Here is a 17,480-nt window from a genome sequence, read left to right as displayed (position 1 = left end):
GCCCCCAGGCGGCTGGGGACTGTTTGTGGACACCCGGCCACGGGGCGGCTGGGGACCGAGTATGGACACCCGGCCGCCCCCTGGCGGCTGGGGACTGAGCGTGGACACCCGGCTGCCGGGCGGCTGGGGACTGAGTATGGATACCTCGCTACCGAAGCAGCCATGAGGTAGTGACCAGCTTCGGCCTCCTCCAAACTAAAAGGCCCCATTTCAAGTGCAAGCTAGCAATATGGTATTACAGCCTGGGGGTGGGTGGCAGGCTGCACACTTACGCTTGCATTCCAAGAAAACAAAGCAGAAGCTAACTTCTATCATCATCATCATGCTCCTCACCTTGGCACTCTCAACTCCTCTGATGGAGAAGCCAGGGCCCACCGGAGGAGTCTCTGGTTGTCTGGTGGGCTCGTCCAATGCTGCCCTAATGCAGGCCAGGCTAAGAAAAGTGTGGGGAAGGCTCCTGGGACAAATAGTGGTGGCTGGAGACTGAGTATGGAGACCTCGCCGCCGACGCAGCCATGAGGTAGTGGCCAGCTTCGGCCTCCTCCAAACTAAAAGGCCCCATTTCAAGTGCAAGCTAGCAGTATAGTATTGCAGCCTGCGGGTGGGTGGGTGGTTGGCTGCATATTTGCGCTTGCATTGCAAGGAATGGGGGAGGTAGAATTGAACACTGCCCTGGGACAAGGACTTGCACGGGGATAGTTGCAAGTCTGCATGTTCTAATGCGGCAAGGATCACTTCTGATGGGCACACTTTTAGGCAGTGACCTGGGTGTCAGAGATGCTTCCAGCGGTCTTCCCCATGCTGTTCCCATGTCTTTTCAGCACTGTATGCATGTGTCACACAGCACATGGCCAGATAAGGTTGTAAAATGTTAAAATGACATTTCCCGATGAATGCATTTGTCACGGTTGAAAGCAAGACAAAAGTGCAAAAATGCATAAAAAATGCTACTTGTGAACATAGCCCAAGGTGTGGAGGAGTATTTTTGTTTTTGGTTATTTATTTTACCTTATACACCAGTCTTTACCCTGGAAAAGATGTTCCTTAACATATTTCACAGGAAAGCAGTTTGTTTCATTTTTGAACGTTTTATTGTGAGCCCTTAAAAGTGGCTTAATACCTCCGACCACGTTGTTGACAGCAGTGACCTGGGGGTCAGAAATGCTTCCTGGGGCGATCCCCATGCTGTTACCATGTCATTTGAGCACTGTCACTATCGTTTTGGGCACTTGTTAGGCTTTTAAAAGACTGCCGGGGGTGCCGCCGCAAAAATGCTCGGGTCTCCGATAGACTAACATTGGGCTTGTTGCTCGGGTCAAGCACCCCAGTATCACGGCGAGCTCGGCCCGAGCTTCGAGTACCCGAGCATTTTAGTGCTCGCTCAACACTATATATGATGGTTTTCTAAATATTTTAAAAATATAAATCTAAAAATTGTGACATGCATTTGTATTCAGCCCCCCTGAGTTCTTTTTTTGTAGGACCACCTTTCGATTCAATTACTGCTGCAAGTCTATTGGAGTTTGTCTCTACCAGTTTTGCTCTAGATGCTGTAATTTTTGCCCATTCTTCTTTACAAACTAGCTCTACCTCAGTGGGGTTGGATGGAGAGCGTCCGTGAACAGCAATTTTCAAGTCTTGCCTTAGCCAACAGTCTAATGTGTATGGAGTCAGCTGATTCTCCCCCAACAGATGATGTCGGGGAAGGGAAAGATACAGCAGGTCCGATTTCATACTAGAGATACTTTTCAGAAGCTGTGCGCACCTGTTTATGGCAGAATTGGGAAAGAAAGCTGTCAGCTGAACAATCAGCCGAACCATTATTCAGCCGACATCTATCTATTGCCTCCCTCTAGTGTAGGACGCAGACAGCCATAATAGTATCACTTAAATGGCCTGACTTCATTAAGATATGTGGACATCAAAATGTGGCATCCTTTGTCAAAGCACTCCATGCCTTTTGAGAGCCAGAATGGTCTGGTGGACCATTGCCATCCAAATATAAATGGCATCCATGAAATGTTAGATTTTTCCTACAATGGTCGCTGGTGGGTAAATGACTTCTTAGAAGTGGCTTCTCCCTATTATAATATCTGATCACTAGAGGGTAAAAGAAAAGTGGTTGTCTTCATGAAACAGTCCCTTTAACTGCTTGTCCCTGTTGGGGATTTGGAACTATGTATCAATAAAATGGAGCCTGATATCCCACATATAGTAAGAAATGAATCAGCACGCTGTACTAGACTTAAATCTGACAGGATGGTAGAAGATGGAGATTTATATTAAAGCTTGAGATCCTTATGTCCCTTGGGCCCTAATACTAACTCTATTCCTTGGTAATAAAGTATTATTCAGGATATATTAGCAATTCTGCATTTTATTACTGATAAGAACTGTAATTCTTTGTTCTTAATACAGGTAAAATATATTTTCTCTGTGACCTGGCAGACCTCCAAGAAGACATTTATGACTTTATGACTTTGTTCCTGTATTTCCAGAAACTTGTCACACATGCTGATAAATGAGGCTTTCATAAGGGACGATACACGGTTTATGAGAAGAACAGCATTTATCCCGGAATACACTATGTTCAACGTTGTAAACCACGTCTAAGATATGTCATATAATATTATAGCAGTATTAATAATAATTAATAATAATAATAATAATAGAATTATACTCATATGGATATTAACCAGTTCAAGGCCAGGCTATTGATCCCCATTCCTGACCAGACACATTTTCAGGTTTTTTTCATACATACAGTTTAAAGAATTGTTCATTTTTTTATAGTTAGCATATTTAAATCATTTTTGTGTAGTTGTTTTCCATGATACATGGGGCTTCATTTTTATGTTATTGTCATACTCTTTTTTTCCCCCAATACTGAGTGACATTGGTGGGAAAATATCGGAAATGCATGTTTGCTTTTCCCATTTTTAGATTATTTTTAATCAATAAATGACTAATAGAATACGTTTTAAAATTTGTTTCTTTCCCATATCAATTATTTTTAGATATCGGACACATTTTTTTTTTAACAGGGGCAGGACTCGTAATGGTGATTTGGATAGGCAGTGGCTTTTTTTAATTTATTTTAACTGATTTTTGTAATGTATTTATTTTTCACTTATTTTACATTAAAGACTAATAGGGGAATTTCAACATTGAAATACTTTTCTTTTTTTTCAATCTGAGTTCCCTTGTAATGGTGGCTGTTATATTACCACCAGTTACAGGGGAAATTCAGCCTCCTGGCTGCATAGCAGAGCTGATTGACTCTCCTGAGACCCAGCAGCTCCTGCTCCCTCCCCTTTTTCAGAGTGATTGGGAAGGCAGATATGGTAATAAGCCATTTCTGCCTTCTCTATGTAGCTGCTCTACTTTACTATGTAGTAACATTGTAGAAATTTATGACAAAATGTTATATCATTATAGAAAGCTTTGCTATTACAGTAAAACAGTACAGTCCAATGCTTAGAGCCCCTATAAATTTGTCGCAGACAGTATGATAAGTAGCATTATTCAACCTTACACGGCAAATTCACATATCTCATAAATATGCCTTTAAAGTATTTTTTACAGCATTTAAATTGTGTATTTTACTATAGCTTCCTATGTACAGTGACATAATGAGGATCAATTATAATCGCAGTGTCAATCCAGAAAATGGGGTTCTGCAGAGTCCCTTCTGAATAAAGCAGAAGTCCAACATTCACACCTCTAGTACATTCGTTGCCTATGGGATTACTGGAAATAGACGAGAGCTGTACTCAGCTTTGCCGGCAGTCCCATAAGCAATGAATGGAGAGATTGTGCTCATGTGCAACTTCAGCTTTATTCAGTAACTTATTCCCTATTCTGTGGATAGGGAATTACTTTCACTTTTGGAAAACCATTTTAACTGTTCTAGATTCTAGACAAAGTTGCAAAAAATAGGGGTTCTATGGGTGAAACATATAAATAGGTTTAATTCTTCTTTTGGGTATCTAAGAAGCAGGATCTTTATACACAGAATATGTTTCATACAGAAACTATTCAATTAAAGACAGTAAGTATGGAGCTGTATTAGGGCTGCCATGGAGGTGCATGACCCTCGCTCCACCATACCGCTTCACGACCTGCTCTGCCCTCACCTACTGTGTCCTCACCCCTCCCCTGTAGACTGAGAGCCCTCGTGGGCAGGGTCCTCTCTCCTCCTGTACCAGTCGCTGACTTGTATTGTTCAAAGATTATTGTACTTGTTTTTTATTATGTATACCGTTTGCACATGCAAGGTGCCATGGAATATATGGCGCTATAATAACAATAATAGTTCTCCATGCCAGGGGGCATAAGTCCAATATTAGACAAGTAAATATTATACAGTAATCTAATAAAAAACAGGGTCTATCCCAAAAATGGAGGTGCAGTTTGAACAACGTAAGAGACTTCATTGCGTCCTACATTTTCAGTAAGATATGTAAATGATAAACATTATTAGACACCATTTAAAGCCTTGCTCATACACCATGAATTACAAAGCGTAATTAGAGCATGTCCAAATATGCTTTCTGTGAAGAATAATTCATTCTAACAGGCTGTACTTACAGATTAATAATGACCTAAAAGTCGTCAGAAAATTAATTGACTATCGCAGCGGCGGCTTATGTTTTTAAAATCTCTCTCATGTATCTGTAATTCCTTTGACAAAGTTTTATATGTTATGTATGAGATATTAAATTATGAAAGCTATTTCTTAGGAGCCTAACTAAAGCATCATATTTCATCAGTTTAAGGGAAACATAATTAAGACTGTGAGAGTACACCACTGTATATTTTGCTCTTTTTTTACTAATATCAGTACAAGACAATAGTACAAGTCTCTCATTAAAGAGTAGAGATGAGTGTTGTTCGACTCAAACTGTTCGCCAATCTCAAATTCGAGCTGCTTTGGACGGTGTTCGAACGATTTGCAAAAAATTTGGCTGCTCGAGGTTATGTTCGATAACTGTTTGTGCACCAAAAGTGTAACTGGATTTTTTCACAGTAATACTGTTAATTAGTGATGAGTGAGCTCGGAGCTCGCCGAGTACTTGTGCGATGCTCGAGCAGGAGCTCGGGTCCCCATCCTGCATGTTTGGCGCTCCTTAGAGCGCCAATCATGCAGGGATTGTCTGCCACTCACTGTAATGTCGCAGCCATGGTGGTTGTGGCATTACAGTGATTGCCCAAATCGATGGGAACAGTGCTCACAGTGAAACATGAAAAGCCAGCAATTTATCAGCGGCATACATCGGTACCAGACAATTTAGAACAGAAAGAATAGAGGATCACACATAGATTAGATAGATAGAAACATGTCAGTCACATATATAATAAGTACAGTGACAGTGTTGGTTACTGTACTTGTCATTTAGTGTTAAAATAAAGGATTTATTAAAAAAAAAATATCCTGGGGTTCCCCATAATTTTAGTCTCTAGCGGAGGTTAAACAGATGGCTGAGGCAGATGTTTGAAGCCTGGGAAGGGGGTAATACCCCCGGAGCTTCCCAGGCTACTAATATCAGCCGCCAGCTGAATACCTAGCCTTTACTAGCTATTAAAATGGAGGACCCCAAAAAAAATGACGTGGGGTCCCCCCTATTTTAATAGCTAGCAAAGGCTAGGCAGACAGCTGGGGCTGATATTAATAGCCCAGGAAGGGTGCCATGAATATTGGCCCCCTCCCAGGCTAGAAACACCAGCCGTCAGCCGCCCCAGAAATGGCGCATCCATAGGATGCGCCAATTCTGGCACTTAGCCTCGCTCTTCCCACTGCCCTGTAGTGGTGGCAGTGGGGTAGTAGGGCTGGGGTTGATGTCAGCTTATAATGCCAGCTGACATCAAGCCCAGGTTAGTAATGGAGAGGCGTCTATAAGACACCCCCATTACTAACCCCATAGTCAAAGTTACAAAAAAACACAAACACCCAGAATAAAGTCCTTTAATTGAAATAAAGACACAATTCTTTAATGTTCTAAATTAAACTCTACTTACCCTCACGCCCATTCCAGCTGAAGCCAACGATCTCCTGCAATAAAAGTAAAACAATAAACCAACCTCATCCTTACCTTTCCATGGTTCCCAGGACGGCTTCAGCTCTGCTACATTGACATGACAGGCTGGATCACAGCAGAAAGCTGCCATCCAGCTTGCCATGCCGCAGACACTGAGAAGCGCAGGCAGGCTTGCGCTCCTCAGTGTCTCACTGTGACGGCATCCAGATGAGCCGAGTTCATGTCCAATGAACTCAGCTCACCTCATGCATGTCACTGACAGCGTGGGAGAATTCTCCTGCACATGCGGTGCCGGCAAATGACGTCACCGCTTGAGCAGGAGAATTTTCCCATGCTGGGACGGCATTGAGATGGCAGGCTGGATGGTAGCAGAACACTGCCATCCAGCATGCCATCCTTCAGAGTCACTGCAGAGCGCAGGCATGCTTGCGCTCTGCAGTGTCTCTGAAGGATGACAAGCTGGATGGTAGTACTCTGCTGCGATCCAGCGCATCAGAGACACTGCAGGTAGCGCTTCAGAGACACTGCAGAGCGCAAGCATGCCTGCACTCTGCAGTGTCTCTGAATGATAACAAGCTGGATGGCAGCGATCTGCTGCGATCCAGCCTGTCATCTCAATGCCATCCCAGCGTGGGAGAATTCTCCTGCTCAAGCGGTGAGCACAGGAGAATTCTCCCACGCTGTCAGTGACGACGTGCATGAGGTGAGCTGAGTTCATTGGACATGAACTCGGCTCATATGGATGCCGTCACAGCCAGATACTGAAGAGCTTCACTGTGTCTGCGGCATGGCAAGCTGGATGGCAGCTTTCTGCTGCGCTCCAGCCTATCATGTCAATGTAGCAGAGCTGAAGCTGTCCTGGGAACCATGGAAAGGTAAGGATTAGGTTGGTTTATTATTTTACTTTTATTGCAGAAGAGTTTAATTTAGAACATTAAAAGAATGTGTGTTTATTTCAATTAAAGGACTTTATTCTGGGTGTTGTGTTTTTTTTTAAATACTTTACTAGAAATTCATGGCGGTCATATCTAATATTGGCGTGACCCCATGAATTTCGGGCTTAGGGCCAGCTGGTAATACCAAGCTGGCCCTAACCCCTTTATTACCCAGTGAGCCACCGCACCAGGGCCCTGGATGAGTTGGGTACAGCACCAGAAGATGGCGCTTCTATGAACGCGCCGTTTTCTGGGGTGGCTGCGGACTGCAATTAGCAGTGGGGGGGGGACCCAGAAAGCTTGGGCCTCCCTACACTGCGGATTCCAGCCCCCAGCTGACTAGTTGTACCTGGCTGGACACAAAAATATGGCAAAGCCCCATGTATTTTTTTAAAATTATTTCATGAAATTCATGAAATAATAAAAAAAAAGGGCTTCCCTATATTGTTGTGTCCAGCCAGGTACAAATAGGCAGCTGGAGGTTTGGGGCAACCTGTTCCTGGATGCTGTACCTGGCTGGCATACAAAAATATGGCAAAGCCCATGTCAAAATTTTTGGGAAAAATTAATTAAAAAATGAAAAAAAAAATAGTTCAGGGACTGCATCTTTATTAACCCCTCAAGTGGAGGGGTTAGTAAAGATGCAGTCCCTAAATGTGTTTTTTTTTAAATTTTTTAATGAATTTTTCACCAAAAATTTGACGTGGCCTTCGCCATATTTTTGTGTTCAGCCAGGTACAGCAGGTAGGAACGGGCTGCCCCCAACCCCCAGATGCCTATTTGTACCTGGCTTGAAACAAAAATACAGGGAAGCCCTTTTTTTAATTATTTCATGAATTTCATGAAATAATAAAAAAAAAATTGACGTGGGGCATCGCCCTATTTTTGTGTCCAGCCAGGTACAACTAAGCAGCTGGGGGCTGGAATCCGCAGCGTAGGGTGGCCCAAGCTTTCTGGCCCCCCCCCCGACGCAAATTGCAGTCCGCAGCCACCCCAGAAAATGGCGCTTTCATAGAAGCGCCAACTTCTGGCTCTGTACCCAACTCATCCAGGGCCCTGGTGCAGTGGCTGACTGGGTAATAAAGGGGTTAGGGCCAGCTTGGTATTATCAGCGAGCCCTGAGCCCGAAATTCATGGGGTCATGCCAATATTAGACATGACCGCCATGAATTTCTAGTAAAGTATTTAAAAAAAACGCAACACCCATAATAAAGTCCTTTAATTGAAATAAACACGTATTCCTTTAATGTTCTAAATTAAACTCTACCTACCGTATCGCCCATTCCAGCTGAAGCCAATGTCTTCTGCAATAAAAGTAAAACAATAAATAGAGATGAGCGTTGTTCGACTCGAACTGTTCGCCAATCTCAAATTCGAGCTGTTTTGGGCGGTGTTCGAGCCGTTCGGCGAACACGAACGATTTGAGAAAAATCCGGCTGTTCGAGGTTATGTTCGATAACTGTTCGTGCACCAAAATCATAACTGGATTTTTTCTCAGTAATGATGAAAATTAATGTTAATACGCAGTTTGAGTGTACAGTGGGGTGGGGGGAGGGGCAGGGGATGGATCTCTGCAGGAATAATGAAGATCTCCATTTTTTTTTCTCTTTCCCGCATTTACAGTGGGGAGGTGCAATCTGTCAGCCTATCAGCAGCGCACACACGGAGCGAAGTGCTTTTTTTCACACAAGCAAGGGCATGTGTCATTGGCAGTGTATGTCACATGTCCTTGCCCTATAAGACCAAGCCATTTTCCCCGTCGCCACCATTTTCTCACTGCTGCAGCTGCGTGTTAGACGGCACCGCTGTTGCTGTGTGCGCTATACCTTGTTAATTTCAAGCCAATTTTCGCACAAATCTACAGATAGCTTGGGAGTAGGGAATAGTTGTGATTGCAGTCCTTTTAAGGACTAGGTTACAGCATTTCCTACGACTTTTATCAGGCAGTCTGTGCTCTTAAATAGATAGATTGTGGGAGTAAAGACTAATTGTAATTGCAGTCCTTTTCAGGACTAGGTTACATCAGTTCCTATCAGTTTTTGCCAGGCAGGTCTGTGCCAGTGCTGTGCAAGTTTTTTTTCACAGCATTTGGCTGAATCTAGCAAAGCTAATCCTTTTTGGCCTATTGCAGAGTGTGTTAGTCAGTGGAGTAGCCTATCTGTGTTGCAAGATATACCACCTGTGTATAGAATACCAATTTTTTTACTGCACCTAGTGAAGTAAAATCTTTTGGGCACAGCATCATTCTATTAGTCCATCTATACTGACCTCCATCAGGTTGCAAATTGAATATAATTTTTATCTGCATCTAGCTCTGAAAAAATATTTGGCCTTCTAGCTGTGTGTGGGACTTGTTCTATTAGTCCATCTATACTGACCTCCATCAGGTTGCAAACTGAATATAATTTTTTTCTGCATCTAGCTCTGAAAAAATATTTGGCCTTCTAGCAGTGTGTGGGACTTTCTCTATTAGTCCATCTATACTGACCTCCATCAGGTTGCAAATTAAAAATAATTTTTTGTCTGCATCTAGCTCTGAAAAAATATTTGGCCTTCTAGCAGTGTGTGGGACTTTCTCTATTAGTCCATCTATACTGACCTCCATCAGGCTGCAAATTAAAAATAATTTTTATCTGCATCTACCTCTGAAAAAATATTTGGCCTTCTAGCTGTGTGTGGGACTTGTTCTATTAGTCCATCTATACTGACCTCCATCAGGTTGCAAACTGAATATAATTTTTTTCTGCATCTAGCTCTGAAAAAATATTTGGCCTTCTAGCAGTGTGTGGGACTTTCTCTATTAGTCCATCTATACTGACCTCCATCAGGTTGCAAATTAAAAATAATTTATATCTGCATCTAGCTCTGAAAAAATATTTGGCCTTCTAGCAGTGTGTGGGACTTTCTCTATTAGTCCATCTATACTGACCTCCATCAGGTTGCAAATTAAAAATAATTTTTTGTCTGCATCTACCTCTGAAAAAATATTTGGCCTTCTAGCAGTGTGTGGGACTTTCTCTATTAGTCCATCTATACTGACCTCCATCAGGTTGCAAACTGAATATATTTTTTTTCTGCATCTACCTCTGAAAAAATATTGGGCTTCTAGCTGTGTGTGGGACTTGTTCTATTAATCCATCTATACAGACCTCCATCAGGTTGCAAACTGAATATAATTTTTTTCTGCATCTACCTCTGAAAAAATATTTGGGCTTCTAGCTGTGTGTGGGACTTGTTCTATTAGTCCATCTATACTGACCTCCATCAGGTTGCAAATTAAAAATAATTTTTTGTCTGCATCTAGCTCTGAAAAAATATTTGGCCTTCTAGCAGTGTGTGGGACTTTCTCTATTAGTCCATCTATACTGACCTCCATCAGGTTGCAAATTAAAAATAATTTATATCTGCATCTAGCTCTGAAAAAATATTTGGCCTTCTAGCAGTGTGCGGGACTTTCTCTATTAGTCCATCTACACTGACCTCCATCAGGTTGCAAATTAAAAATAATTTTTTGTCTGCATCTAGCTCTGAAAAAATATTTGGCCTTCTAGCAGTGTGTGGGACTTTCTCTATTAGTCCATCTATACTGACCTCCATCAGGTTGCAAACTGAATATAATTTTTTTCTGCATCTACCTCTGAAAAAATATTTGGGCTTCTAGCTGTGTGTGGCACTTGTTCTATTAGTCCATCTATACTGACCTCCATCAGGTTGCAAATTGAATATAATTTTTTTCTGCATCTAACCCAGCCAATAGTTTTGGCCTAATACCACAGTTTGGCCGCTCAGCTCTGCTCGGTTCCCATCCATTGTTTTTTTGTGCAAACAACTCCAGAGTTGTGAATTAGTTAACCACCAAAATGAGTGGAAAAAGGCCTGCTGCTGGTGGAAAGGGGAATAGGCGTGTTGGGAAGGGGAAAAAAGGTTGTGTCCGTGGGGTAGGTGTTAAAGCAACAGTAACATCTGCAGAAGAAAGACCATCTTCCAGCCAAACTAAAATGTCTACTTCTTTTAGCGGACAATGTGATAAGATCCCTTTCTTACGGCCACGCCAATCGCTACAAATTCCAGATGAGGCACAAAAACAGCAGGTACTTCAACGGATATCAAGTGCTCCTTTAAGTGGGCTCTCCTCCACATCAATTTCAACATCACAAATACTCCAGTCCTCAAAGGTGTCACCTCAATCGCATTTGCTTCCTCACAGATCCCAAATCTCCAGCTGCCCGTCTGAGTATGAGGTAGAACAGATGGTTGAGTCTGCAGAGCTGTTTACTCATACTATAGCCTGGGAATCAGAGGTCGACTCCAGCGCTTCTGTGAATCCAGACGAGGAAATGATCTGCACTGATGCCCAGAATCATTATGAGTCGGATCCAGGACCAGACGCAGAAGGTTCTGACCATAATGTAGACCCTCATTCCCAAACTGTAACTCCTGTTGGTGGAGACAATGAGGAAGACGATGATGAGACTCAAATACCTGATTGGAGCGACAACTTTAGTTTTTTGTCAGGGCAGGAACAGGTTGGCTCTGAGGACGACGGGTGTGATAACGCACAGGGTGATGATGATGAGGTTGGAGATCCCACTTAATGTCAACCCACAGTCAGCCAAGAGATGAGGTCAGCAGAGGAGGTGGAGGAAGATGTTAGTGACGATGAGGTCAGGTTGCGCCTTCCTGGACAGAGACGTAGTACTGGAAGCACGTCAACAACTGCATCCTCAAACACAACTCTGCCTCTCACCACAAGTCGTGGTGGCTCTTCAGGTCGCATGGGTGCTAAGCCTTGCATAGCCTGGGCATTTTTTCAGATCGATAAAGATGACCCAACTCGTGTTATCTGTAACATTTGTCAGCAAAAGCTAAGTAGAGGCCAAAAAATACATAGTTTGAGTACTTCATGCATGAACCGGCACATGGACATGAAGCATAAGTTGCAGTGGGAAGCTCAGTGTGCTACAATGCGGCGTAGCCGGCTGTGCCAACCACCGTCTGCCATATCTTGTGCATCCGCGGCCTCTTCATCCTCTGTGACTGGGGGGACAGCAGTCACACCTGTTTTGGGGCGCAGACCTGCCACCTCTTTACCCGAAACAGCCAGCGTGATTGGCAGGTCATCATTTTCTTTGGAGGTGGTAACACCAGCTGGTGTTGAGCGCTGTCCGACATCGATAGCACCACCTTTGGATCAAGGCAACCTAACATGTCCGCCTGCATCTTCCTCACAGACCGGCAGTTTGCCGGGGACACCATTATCAACCCCGTCTAAGCACAATAGCCAGCCCTCGGTCCCTCAGATGTGGACAAGTAAAAGACCTTTTCCTCCTAGCCATGAGAAAGCTAAGAGGTTGAATTTCACCATCTGCAAGCTCTTGGCTACAGAAATGCTGCCTTTCCGCCTGGTGGACACAGAGGATTTTCGAGACCTTATGTCCGTCGCAGTGCCCCAGTACCAGATGCCCAGTCGGCACTACTTCTCAAAGAAAGGTGTGCCTGCGCTCCACCAGCATGTCGCACACAACATCACTGCTTCTTTGAGAAACTCTGTGTGTGACAGGGTGCATTTCACCACAGACACTTGTACGAGTAGGCATGGACAGGGGCGTTACATGTCGCTGACTGGGCACTGGGTAACTATGGTGACAGCAGGACAAGGGGCTGCTGTCCAAGTCTTGCCGTCCCCACGAGTTGTGCGTCAATCCTCTTTATCTCAAAGTTCCTCCACTGCTTCTGCCTCCTCAACCTCCTCTCGGTCTTCCACCTGCACCCAAAGCCTGTCTGGTAATGCCACAAGCTTTCTAACTGCGCAGAAGGGATCCTGCACACCTCCTTACTATGCTGGCAGTAGGGCTCAACGTCATCAGGCGGTTTTTACTTTGAAATGTCTGGGAAATGTGAGTCACACAGCTGAGGAGTTGTGGTCAGCTCTGGAGAACCAATTTCATGAATGGTTGTCTCCACTGGACCTGAAACCAGGGAAGGCCGTGTGCGACAATGCTGCAAACCTGGGTGCGGCCCTTCGCCGGGGCAATGTCACACACGTGCCTTGTATGGCTCACGTGTTGAACCTGGTTGTCCAGCAATTTTTAGCCCACTATCCCAGACTAGATGGCCTTCTGCAGAGGGCACGGTCGCTGTGTGCTCACTTCCGCCGTTCGCATCCCGCAGCTCAGCGACTTACATCTCTACAGAAGTCGTTGGGCCTGCCACTTCACCGGCTAAAATGCGATGTGCCTACCCGGTGGAATTCAACTCTGCACATGTTGCAGCGACTGTGGCAGCACCGACAAGCCCTGGTGCAATACGTTCTGACGTATAGCCTGGGCCAACGAGATCCAGAGGTGGGGCAAATCACGCTGGAGGAGTGGTCTCAGATCAGGGACCTATGCACCCTTCTGCACAGTTTTGAAATGGCGACAAAGATGTTTAGTGCTGACGATGCCATTATCAGCATGACTATTCCGGTGATTTACATGCTGGAGCACATGTTAAACAGAATTCGGAGTCAGGTGGTGGCACAAGAGGAGGTGGAGGAAGTAGAGTAGGAGGAGTTGTATGCGGAAGGGCTAACATCTGCAAGGTCCAGACGGTCGGCAGCACCAAGGCGGCAGGCATGTGAGGGTGGGGGAGATGGTTTTACCAGGGCGCATGGTAGCAGCCAAGCTAGTGAGGAAGGTGCAGGAGCCCAGGAAGAAGTGGAGGACGAACTGATGGAAGACTCATCAGATGAGGGAGACCTTGATCACATTTCTGTTGTGCGAGGTTGGGGGGAGAGGACAAAGGAAGGAAGCATGATTGTTACCTCGCCACCAACACAACAGGGACTTGGTGCTCCTGGATGCGCAACACACATGAGTGCCTTCTTGCTGCACTACCTGCAACATGACCCTCGAATTGTGAGAATTAGAAATAATCCTGACTACTGGGTTGCCACACTGTTAGATCCCCGGTACAAAAGTAAATTTGCAGAAATTATTCCTGCCATAGAAAGGGATGCACGCATGCAGGAGTATCAGCAGAGACTGTTGCAGAATCTTACATGTGCTTTTCCACAAAACACCAGTGGTGCACGTAGTGAATCTCACAGTTCCAACTTGCCAACCGTGGGACCGTCAAGTGTTCAGCACTCAAACCGTAACAGAACCACAGTATCTGCTGGTAACATGAATTTTGCGGAATCATTTCACCATTTTTTTAGCCCATCCTTTGCAAGGCCACAGGAGACAAGAAGTCTGACAAATTGTCAACGCCTAGAGACGATGGTACAGGAGTATCTCCAAATAAACATTGAAGCCATGACTGTGTCACTGGACCCTTGCTCTTTTTGGGCTTCCAATCTGGATAAATGGCCGGAGCTAGCCACTTACGCCTTGGAGATCTTGTCATGCCCCGCAGCCAGCGTTCTGTCTGAATGTGTGTTCAGCGCTGCTGGTGGTGTGCTGACAGATAAGCGCACGCGGCTCTCCACTGATAATGTAGACAGACTCACGTTCATAAAGATGAACAAATCATGGATCCGAAACGACTTTTCTACCCCTGTGTCATCCTGGGGAGAGTAAAAGCTTGATGATTGGTTAAAATCACCCTACCAACCGTTTTAAGCTTTCAAATTACTAATCATGCTTATCTGTATCTTGGCTGGAAAATAATTTGGGCTTTGTAGCAGTGTGCAGCACTGATCCTATTAGGCCATCTATACTAAGCTCCACCAGATTTAAAATTAATAATAATTTTTAGCTGCATCTAGCCCGGAAAATAATTTTGGGGCTCCGAGATGCGCAAGACACATAAGTGCCTTCTTGCTGCACTACCTGCAACATGACCCTCATATTGTCAGAATTCGAAGTAATCATGACTACTGGGTTGCCACACTCTTAGATCCCCCAAACTTTTCGATCAACCTTTTCATTTTCATAAAGACCAAAAAAATGGTCATTTTTGAAATTATAAGCATTAGCAGGTTATTAGAAACTGAAATCAAACAGTTTTCAACTCAAAACTTTATTCTAGGTGATGTTACATTTTCACATAGGACCCCTTGTTCGAAAGGAGCTTCTGAACTCTCTCGTCCATTGAATTTGTCAGGTTTTGGATGGTTTCTGCTTCAATTGTTTTGCATGAGGACAGAATATCCTCCCAGAGCTGTTGCTTAGATGTGAACTGCCTCCCGCCATCATAGACACTCCTTTTGATGATGCTCCAGAGGTTCTGAATGGGGTAGAGGTCAGGGGAGCATGGGGGTCACACCATAAGTTTGTCCCCTTTTATGCCCATATCAGCCAGAGATGCAGATGTTTTATGTGCAGCATGAGATGGTGCATTATCATGCAAAAAAATGATCTTGCTGTGAAATACACGGTTCTTCTTCTTGAACCATGGCAGGAAGTGCTGTTTGAGAAAATCCACATACATTATGGAGTTCATCTTTAGCGCCTTCAGGGATCCTAAAGGGGCCGACAATCTCTCTCCCCATGATTCCAGCCCAAAACATTACTCTACCTCCACCTTGTTGGCGCTGTAGCCGTGTTTGCGTGGGGTGTCCATCAACCAGCCATCCTCCACTCCATCCATCTGGACCATCGAGCGCTGCACGGCACTCATCCGTGAACAAAACAGTTTGGAAATCAGTCTTCATGTAATGTTTGGCCCACTGGAGCCGTTTCTGCTTGTGTGAAGTGGATAGAGGAGGTCGACAGGATGGCGTATGCACAGCTGCAAACCTCTGAAGGACCCTGCATCTTGTTGTTCGGGGGACGTTGGAGGCACCAGCAGCTTTAAAAACTTGTCTGCTGCTATGACAAGGCTTTTTTGCCGCTGCTCTTTTAACCTGACGTAATTGCCTGTAGGAAAGAGTCCTCAATTTGCCCTTATCAGCACGCACACGTGTGTACTGTGAATCAGCTATTGCTTACAGTAATATAAAGTGCCCTGACACACATCACCATCAATGAGTTTAACTGACAAACAAACAAATTCTTCCCTTATCACTCCTAAACACTTTTTGCATAATAATTTGGAACACAGTGTACATGTGCTTTTCCACAAAACACCAGTGGTTCACGTAGTGAATCTTACAGTTCTAACTTGCCAACCGTGGTCTGTATGGAGTTGTTCAATAAAGGGCCCAAAATTAAAATAACATAGATGGGAGAGGTCTCTATGAATAGGAATTCCTAAGTATTTGATACCCTGTGAGGGCCAGGCAAAGGGAAAGTTGGACTGGATGGAATCCTATATGGATTTGGGGAGGGAGACATCGAGGGCCTCAGACTTCGCTGCATTGATTTTAAAATTTGACCATGTAACAAAGTGATCTATTTCAGCCATAACAGCATGGATGGATATATGTGATTGAGTGATATATACTAGGACATCATCAGCAAATAGAGAGCACTTGTACTCGGTGCCTCCCACCTCAATCCACCTAATATTGGGGTTATGGCGAATTGATGAGAGCAGGTGCTCCGTCACTAGGATGTATAAGAGAGGGGACAGAGGACATCCCTGCCTTGTCCCATTGGTGATTGTGAAAGGTGATGAAAATGTTCTGATGCACCCCCTGGGCCTTGGGACACCCGGAGCCGGACCCTTTTTGGTGGATGCTGTTGGTTGTAGTCTTCGTGGCGGCGACCCGTTTCCGTGGCTCAGGGTAGTCAAACCAGTGGCGGAACTATTTATGTGTTTTTGATGTTTAAATGTCCGACTACGCCACCCGTGGATTGCGGTCAGAGTGAACCGCCGCTGCAGGGCAGATCGCTGAGGCTGGTGTTGTGGGTGCAGCAGAGCGTAGCATAACTCCCCACGGGAGGAGTATAGCCTCAGGGCAGTGTATGCGGAGGATGGGGGTGATGGTGCAGGGCAGCAGCAGTAACGACACGGAGTCAGTGATGCAGTCCAGGGCCTTTACTCACAGTTCTTATTATCCAGACCACGTGTGCAGGTAACGGCTGCCCACGTCGTACTGTGCTCACCAGGTGAGGGGCTCAGACAACTCCCAGATAACTTTGGAGCGCTTCACAGGACCCCCTTTGTGTGTCCTTTGTCTGGCCTTTCTTACCAACCCTTCTGTCCGGCTGCCTCGGGCCTCCTCTTGGTAAACTTGGCGCCAGTTTCCCTGACCCTATGTGGTGCCTTCCTAGCGGGTGTAGCGAGGGGCTGCGCCACATAAAATGTCACAGCCTCCGGTTTCTAGCTGAGGGTCGTTTCCTGCTTCCACTAGTTTCGGGGACCGGTCTCCCCCTTTGGCCTGACCCCTCCACGCAGGTGGATTCGGGCGTGCGGTGGCGACTCGCCCGTCCGCACCCCTGGGATCCCTTCATTCCTCGTTCCTGGAGCCTTCTCCGCTCCTCTTCCTTCCTTCTCCCTCTTCCAGGCCTGGGCCTCTGTTACTAGGCCCGCCTCCGGAGCAGAGCTCATGCAGAGCCCCTGCTCCCTGCCACTTCTGCTCAGACTTCTCTGCACTGAACTAAGATGGTGCCCACCTTTTATACTCCCTTCTCAATGC

The sequence above is a fragment of the Phyllobates terribilis genome, unplaced genomic scaffold (genome assembly GCF_046119375.1).
Source record: "Phyllobates terribilis strain yellow unplaced genomic scaffold, ASM4611937v1 Scaffold_4__5_contigs__length_816908805, whole genome shotgun sequence".
Lineage (NCBI taxonomy): Eukaryota > Metazoa > Chordata > Amphibia > Anura > Dendrobatidae > Phyllobates > Phyllobates terribilis.
The sequence above is the reverse complement of the archived record's forward strand: the minus strand, read 5'-3'. Positions refer to the sequence as shown.